The sequence below is a fragment of the Schistocerca americana genome, chromosome 4, assembly GCF_021461395.2.
Source record: "Schistocerca americana isolate TAMUIC-IGC-003095 chromosome 4, iqSchAmer2.1, whole genome shotgun sequence".
Classification (NCBI taxonomy): domain Eukaryota; kingdom Metazoa; phylum Arthropoda; class Insecta; order Orthoptera; family Acrididae; genus Schistocerca; species Schistocerca americana.
This window is the reverse complement of record NC_060122.1, coordinates 512,921,404-512,930,391: the sequence shown is the minus strand read 5'-3', so window position 1 is coordinate 512,930,391 and position 8,988 is coordinate 512,921,404. Positions and strand designations below refer to the sequence as shown.

The 8,988-nt window shown below is 43.2% G+C and overlaps 1 pseudogene; it reads left to right on the top strand.

Moving 5' to 3' along the window:
* The first annotated feature begins 1,262 nt into the window (after positions 1-1,262).
* Positions 1,263-1,380, top strand: LOC124614375 (annotated as a pseudogene).
* Positions 1,381-8,988: the final 7,608 nt, after the last annotated feature.

Genomic DNA, 8,988 nt, shown 5'->3' with positions numbered 1-8,988 from the left:
TTCGACGCCCGGTTTCGAAACTTAATGCTTTATCTTCAGTTGCCACCAACTGCCTACAAGAGGATATGCCACTAACGTAAAAGTACTATGAGGCTAACATACTAAAATGAAAGCCACAGTCGCGGAAAGTCATGTACTCCCATAATTATGGGAACGTAAATGTGTGGCGCTCGGGACAGTCAATCATGGAGGTCACACTCGATCAAACAACCGCATGGGACTGGAAGAAAAACGCTAACTTTAAGGAGAGTTCCGGACAGAAGTGAAATCAATAATAGTGTACATAAATAAGTAACTGATCTCACATAGAGGATCAGCAACCACATGGCCCGTCTGGACAGCACGACACGAAAGTGACTAGTGCAGACGGCCCGGAAGTCATGTGATCGCAGTGGGATCCGCAGGGATCCCATCCACTTCACGCAGTCTAAATTTCGTTACCCGGTATCCCTAGTTCTAGTTTATTGCACCTTTTACTCTCCGCCCATTTTTATTACGTTGGTTGCTGTGTGGAAAGTGCTGTCTTATAGGTGTACATTGTTATTCCTGTTGCGTTTATCATTTTAATCCTCTCTTAGCTTTTTATACTATGAAGGTTTTGCTGTGCAAGACAAGTCTATACGTGGGTACCGATCTTAACAGTTAGCATCATTCTCCTACCACACCTCACCTCTCGTTGTCGTACTGCTCAATTTTTACTCCTATTTTTATATATCATCCGTACCCACTGTTTTATGTTTTATTGTTGTATCTCTTTAATCTGATGATGTACTTTGTAACGTTGGCTATTAGCATTTTTTACGGTTCCCACGTTTGCGTGTTGTTAATTATTCTTATATTTGTAGTTCTATTTTGTGTCGATCTTGTGAACCAAACGTATGTAAGCGAACGGAGCAGTCAACAGCCGTTTCCCCCTCTGTTGTGGCTATTTACGTCGGTTCCCCACGTCATTGGCTCCTTCGTCAGTCGCTTACGCCGTTGCGGTCAGCGGATTTCTGGCCCATCTGCACTAGTCGCTTCCGTGTTGTGGTGTCCAGGCGGGCGCTGTGCTGGGTGGTCCTATACGTGAGCTCAGTTGCTAAAATTTACATTGTCCCTGAGTTCATTTCTGTACGGAACCATCCATAAAGTTAGCGTTTGAGTTCCAGTCCCATGCGTTTGTTTTAAGGCAGTGTTATCTCCCATTACTGACTGTCCCGACCGCCACACATTTATGTTCCCATAATCATGTGAGCGCACAACTTTCCACAACTTTAGCTTTTGCCAACGGCCTTCCCGCAGTGGTAACACCGGTTCCCGTCAGATCACCGAAGTTATGCGCTGTCGGGCTAGGCTAGCACATGGATGGGTGACCATCCGGTCTGCCGAGCGCTGTTGGCAAGCTGTGTGCACTCAGTCCTTGAGAGGCAAACTGAGGAGCTACTTGGTAGCGGCTTCGGTCTCGGAAACTGACATACGGCCGGGAGAGCGGCGTGCTTACCACACGCCCCTCCATATCCACATGCGGTGACGCCTGTGGGCTGAGTATGATCGGTGGCAGGTCGGTACCGCCGGAGTTTAGTTTTACTTTTTTTTATAGCTTTCGTTTTAATACGTTAATCCGATAGTACTTGTACGTTAGTAGCTTCTTGTTTGCAGCTGGTGATATCTGAAGATGAAGCTTTAAGTTTCGCCACTAGTCAGGCAATAGCTTAAGAAAATTACTGGAAACTGAAGCGGATAATTATCCTATAAATTTGCTTTAATGATTGTCACCCCAATTCGTGTATCATATTCATGGCACTCGCTCCTCTATCTCGCGATTATACAAATCGAGCTACCCTTTTTCTCGATGTCCTCCGTCAGTCCTATCTGATGCGGATCGCACACCGAATAGCAATACTCCAAAAGATGGCGGACAGGCGTAGTGTAGGCAGTCTCTTTAGTAGACATTGCATTTTCTAAGTGTTCTGTGAATAAATCGCAGTCTTTGGTTTGCTTTCCCCCTCAGCATTATTTATGTGTTCATTCCAATTTAAGTTATTCGTAACTGTAATCCCTATGTATTTAGTTGAATTATAGCGTTTAGATATGTGTGATTTGTCGTGTAACTGAAATTTAGTGTCATTCTTTTAGTACTCATGTGGATGACTTCACACTTTTCATTACTTAGAGTCGATTGCCACTTTCTCGTCATACAGATGTCTTGCCTTAAACATTTTGCAATTTGTTTCGATGACTTTACAAGACGGTAAATGTCAGCGTTATCTGCAGATAATGTAAGAAGGCTGCTCAGATTGTCTCCTAAATTGTTTAAATAGACCAGGAACAACGCAGGGCTTACAACACTTCTTCGGGGGACTCCAGTCATTACTTCTGTTTTACTCGACGACTTTCCGTCAGTTACTACGAACTTCGACCATTCTGACAGGAAATTACGCATCCAGACACAACTGAGATGATACGCCTTAGGTAAGCACTGTGATTAGAAGTAGCTTGTGAGGAACAGTGTCGAAAGCATTCTGGAAATCTAAAAATATGGAATCAGTTTGACATCCCCTGTCGATAGTACTCATTACTTCGTGAGAGGAAAGAGCTAGTTGCGTTTCACAAGAACGATATTTTCTGAAACCGTGTTTTTTTTGTTTTTTGTTTTGTTTTTGTTTTTCTTTTTCCTCTGAGCACTATAGGACTTAACATCTGAGGTCATCAGTCCCCTAGAACTTAGAACTACTTAAACCTAACTAACCTAAGGACATCACACACATCCATGCCTGAGGCAGGATTCGAACCTGCGACCGTATCAGTCTCGCGGTTCCGGACTGAAGCGCCTAGAACCGCTCAGCCACCGCGGCCGGCAGGGTTGTTTGTTAATAAATCGTTTTCATAGAGGTAATTCATAGTGTTCCAACAAAGTATGTGTTCCAAAACGCTACTGCAAATCGGCGTTGGTGATATGGGTCTGTAATTTATCGGATTACTCCTATTTACTTTCTTGGCTATTGGTGTGACTTGAGCAACTTTCCAGTCTCTGGGTACGGATGTTTCTACGAGCGAGCAGTTGTATATGATTGCTGAATATGCAGCTATTTTATCAGCAAACTTTGAAATTCAGCTGACTGGTATACAGTCTGGACCGGACCTGTTTTGGAACCTGGAACTTCGCAATTCGCGAGCGGTGCTGATACAGACTAAACTACGTTGGCAGGGGTCAAGGCTTACTATCACAGCTTCACTTTCACCATTACCTTTCTCCTACCTTCCAGACTTCACAGGCATTCTCCCGCATGCCTTGCAGGACTAGCACTTGTGAAAGAAAATATTGCAGAGACACGGCTTAGCTACACTCTAGGGGATTGTTTCCCGGATGAATTTTTCACTCTACAGCGGAGTGTGAGCTGTTTGGGAACTACCTGACAGATTAAGACTGTGTGCCGGACGGGCACACGAACCCGTCCCGCCACTAGTGCCTGTATAATAGAGTCGGTTGAGCACTTGCTCGCGAGAGACAAAGGTCCCAAATTCGAGTCTCGGTTCGGCATACATTTTAATTTTCAAAACAGCGCACGTTCCGATTATTCTTGTTTAATATACAGTTTTTCTTGCACTGAGCGACGTAGGAATCAACATAAAATCTTTTTTACAATGCCCGGTTGGTTAGCACATGCAGCAAAAAAAGTTAATAAATATATAAAAGCGCACTTGCTACGTCCAGTAACACAGTGTAACAACGAGGCCAGTTTAATCATAACGAAGCTTATTACAGAAAATTAAACAGATTGTGCGGCAGTATTAAATAACATATTTTAGTGCTGGGAGATTAAGCAGGTTCTCCGAATTATTTCTGGTTAATTAATTACAGCGGAGGAGTGACTAATTCGTCCAGTGCCGCTGAAACGTGGAGACGAGTTTGCACTGGACTTGGAAATACGAAATTATGATACAGTTCAATCAACGAGAGAATTTAGGTGGCAACGTTCAGTTCAGTTCAGTTCAGTTCTATTAGCAAGCCAGTATCATTGGGTGAATTGCAGACGTGTACACAGTTTCTTGCGCAGTAACACAGACCCAGACTACAGTCGCACGGAACTCGTAGCAATGATAAATTGCTGAGGACCCATTCAACAACATGTACACATGTATTATTTTACTTTCTTACAATATTTGAGAGTATCATCTAATAAAATTTATTTTCACCGGAAAAAAATAGTTAACCCCATGAGCTGATTGTGCGGTAACGCGTCAAGACTGTCAGATAGTGCAGATGAGAGCTGTCTCGATTCGACTCTGGGTCTTCCAGTATCTGTTCTGCTAGCCAGCTTCAGCGTGGTTACTGGGCAGTTACTCGCACTCACCCAGGCACTGGTGGCCTGGATAAATGTTTCATCGTGTTACGCTTTATAAAGCATGTCAAATGGCTTGCATTGTACGCATAACAAATGGGTGTACGCTGAAACTAACCAAGAGAGCAGTGTGTTTTTAGTCATGATGTTCGCTAAGGGAGAATAATAATCGCTCGAATTGCCAGCGAGCAGAACTATGAGTTATCCGTCTTTCTAGGCACTGGCTGTCTCGGTACTGATTATAAATTATTGCAAATGACGTTAAAAATGAAACGCGTCTTATAATACACTTACCTTAGTTAAGACGGAAGTTTGGATAGAAACTCGCTACACTTTCCGTACGACCACGGCGGTGCAGTAAACACCGCGCGAAAGGAAACGCGTATCTGCCAGTTAGCGCATTACGTCGCAGAAGGACACTTCTTGTACATGTTTGTATGTTGGAGGCTGTGTAATTTCATGAGTGTTGTCGTTATCGATTAGTTAGTGATTTGCAAGTGGAAGTGTTTTGACTGTGTCTAAGCGGTGCCAGTGTGCTGTTATTCGCTCTAATTCTCACAGTCGTAACACTAGAAGGACCGAAATAGTTTTTCATGCTTTCCCTCGCAATGCACGTATGCAAAAGATTTGGCTGCCGAAATGCTGCAGAGAGACGCTGTGAACGTTGCAAATGTTAGAATATGCTCACGTCTTGTCGGAGAAACTGATTAAGTTAGAGGCTTGTATTCGGAACTGCTAAATTTATCATCGACATGAGTGCTTAAGAGCGATGCATTTCTACCGCTTATTTTGCCTTGTAATAGTAGCGCCAGTGGTAACACACCACGTGCAATAGATGGAGCGAAAGAATGTTGCAACAAACGTGAGGTCCATAGAAGAAGCATAGGGCCTGTAGAAAAGCACGGAAGAACGGTTTTGATAAGTGTCTTATACAATTAAATATTTGAATTTCACACATTTATTCCGACCGGTTTCGTTGGATGAAGGTTGAAAACCGAAATACAGCAAAGTTAAGATGCAATTTCTAAAACAGATTTGGGTAAAGGCAGTTTACAGAACTCCGTAGCGGCATTACAGAGGAGAAATACTCGTCTGAGAAACATGTGCACGGAATTTCGACCATATAATAAAGATCTTTTAAACCAGATGTCATCAAGAAAGCTTAGTCTGCACAATAAAAAAAGTAGTAAAAATGCACTTGCGTCTCGTGAAATTAATCGAATACTGCGCAAAATATTGTCACCGAAGCAAATGAGAAGTTTCTTACAGGAGTCAGAACGGATTTGTTCGGTCAAAGAGGACATCAGCAAGTCATTTACTTCGCGCTGCGTTTCGCAGAAAAGTTACAGCTCTCTCTCAGGGAGCAGTGTCAACCTTGCGTTCTAGGGTAAACCTCACTTCCAGTTGCCACACAGCTATTTTGAAGGATATTTTAGTTGGATTAGCTAATTCAAATGCTTTCTGCAAATGATGCGTTTGTATAATTTCTTGAGTGAAAACGACAGTATCTACCTACACACTATACAAATGGTTCAAATGGCTCTGAGCACTATGGGACTTAACATCTGAGGTCACCAGTCCCCTAGAACGTAGAACTACTCAAACCTATCTAACCTAAGGACATCACACACATCCATGCCTGAGGCAGGATTCGAACCTGCGACCTTAGCAGTCGCGATGTTCCGGACTGAAGCGCCTAGAACCGCTCGGCCACCGATACCAGCTACACATTATACACAGATTGGAAATGCCTGATCTACTTTGTGCTTAGTGCTGGGTGCGGAAACCTAATAGTGATTCTCTCGTTAAAACTATAAAATTACGAGATTGAATTTCTTAGTTTAAACCCAATAGTGAGACACTCATCTGAAGACAATAAGTTTTTACTGTCGTATCTGGCTGGGTTAAACATTAAGGCATGTATGAAAACTATACAGAAATGCTTTGAGATCGAGAAGACAAAATTCTCGCTTCCCGCGCCCGGGTTCCCGGGTTCGATTCCCGGCGGGGTCAGGGATTTTCTCTGCCTCGTGATGACTGGGTGTTGTGTGACGTCCTTAGACTAGTTAGGTTTAAGTAGTTCTAAGTTCTAGGGGACTGATGACCGTAGATGTTAAGTCCCATAGTGGTTAAAAAATGGTTCAAATGGTTCTGAGCACTATTGGACTTAACATCTGTGGTCATCAGTCCCCTAGAACTTAGAACTACTTAAACCTAACCAACCTAAGGACATCACACACATCCATGCCCGAGGCAGGATTCGAACCTGCGACCGTAGCAGTCGCGCGGTTCCGGACTGAGCGCCTGAACCGCTAGACCACCGCGGCCGGCAGTCCCATAGTGCTCAGAGCCATTTGAACCATTTTTTTTTCGAGAAGACAAACAGATGATACAGACTAAACATAAAATTAATTGAAGATACGTAAAACATGAATGTAAAAATAGTACGGTTTTTAGGCGAGCTAAGTTAACAGTCAGAAGCTGATAATCTTGTACAAGTTCATAATAATCAAGAGAAAATCAAATTTGAACAAACATGCATAAAAAAATGTTCTATCAATTTCTAATAGATAAAACGGATAACGACGAATGTGTTATTCAAACGAACAAAAATACACACAATTTCATGCCAATGATATATTATTCCTGTACAATCATTTGCGCCGGCCAGGGTGGCCGAGCGGTTCTAGGCGCTACAGTCTGGAACCACGCGACCGCTACGGTCGCAGGTTCGAATCCTGCCTCGGGCATGGATGTGTGTGATGTCCTTAGGTTGGTTAGGTTTAAGTAGTTCTAAGTTCTAGGGGACTGATGACCTCAGAAGTTAAGTCCCATAGTCTCAGAGCCATTGGAACCATTTTGAACAATCATTTGCATGTAAACCTAAATAGTGTTATTATTTTCAATTTAAAACTGATAGCTGTTTGTTTTCCCGAAAAAAACTTAGCACGCGGGTGCGGGCTCCTTGGCAGTGCGAGGCCCGTAGATGTGGTATGTTATTTACGTTGTTGTTGTACGTATAAGACTCCTCAGCTGTTATCGCATAAAATGCTATTAACGATCACTTCTTTGCAGGACGACTAAACTGTGCCCAGCTGCACCGATGACACGTTTCGAGAATAAGTAGTGTGGATTCATGAAAAATGTTTATCGCTGGTCAGGCCTAACATTCTTTTCTGCCCTTAGCCTACCTGTCACTAGTAGAAATGTTTTGCGTATACGAAAAATACAAAGCACTGCCATAGTTCGGATTACAGTCTAAACTGGAATACCTCTTCGTAACTGGTTGAGTAAACCTGGTTCTCAGGTCGGAGGAAGACAATGGTATGTCATTTGCTATTGAGAGATGTCTAATAGAAGCACTGTGCCGTTGAAACTAATCTCTGCTGAACGTTTCGAGATGGCACATCGAATCATGAATCTCCTTCGGCTTTATCCGTAAGATAATACCCACAGCATTGCAGTGCATAAGTATTCACAACAGTCATCCCCGCGAAACAAGTACCCCATCAATACGCCATCCACAAATCAAAGGAAGACAACGGGAAACCAAGTCCACTGCAAATTGCTGTTCATATATTTGAAATGCGAAGTTCGTATCTGAAATTCTAAATGAGTTGAATGCTACACGTTACTGCAGAAATAAAAGTTTGGGACCTAAAATGAGCCGGCCGGGGTGGCCGAGCGGTTCTAGGCGCTACAGTCTGGAACCGCGCGACCGCTGCGGTCACAGGTTCGAATCCTGCCTCGGGCATGGACGTGTGTGATGTCCTTAGGTTAGTTAGTATTAAATAGTTCTAAGTTCTAGGGGACTAATGACATCAGAAGTTAAGTCCCATAGTGCTCAGAGCCATTTGAACCATTTTGAACCTAAAATAATCTGTGCACTAGATCGTAATCGGTTGTCAACGCAAGGAAAATGTAGTGGGTGAACCAGGCGCTGTTGTTATAATTTTACTAAGGTTGATCGCGGTTTCTGTAAGGCTTCGAGTTTTCAATTATGAAAGAAAATAATTACCTATTTGACAAACAGGGGGTGTTTCGCGTTCGCCGTTACGCGGGAATGAATTTCCTCCCTCTCCCCAAATAGAGTGGTACGTAATCACACACCTATTTGCGGAACTTTTTTTCCTTGCGTTATCGGATGCTTTCGCTGTATACAGGGTGTCTCACCTAAGAGTCGTAAGGCGCAGTTTTCTCTTGTATTTCTGCAGATATTTTCAGCTTCTTTTTTACACTGTGTATCTGTTAGCCGAAACAAATACTGCTCGTCACGTCTTTCATGCGACGCCCAATGTTGTCGGAATTCGTCTGTTTGTTTCCTGTTACGAGCAAAATTATTTTTAAATCGGAATTTTACGTGCCCATTATATAGAGCGGCGCCAAATTAGTCTAGTGCTATGTGCGTTTTGTCGATACGAGTTAAGACGCACAGTAAAACCAGTACACGGGCAGCGACTGAAGAGCGCGCTACTGCATGGCGGTTGTCGGTAGCAGTCAGCGCACCCGGGCGTTGCTTTCAGTACTGGTTATTCGTGTTTTTCTGTCGCTGTTATTACTTATCGATAAGACGAGTATCGCATGAGACTAATTTGGGATCGGTCTACGGAATCGGCACGTAAAATCCAGCTTGAAAAATCATTTTGTTTATAATGGAAAACAGACT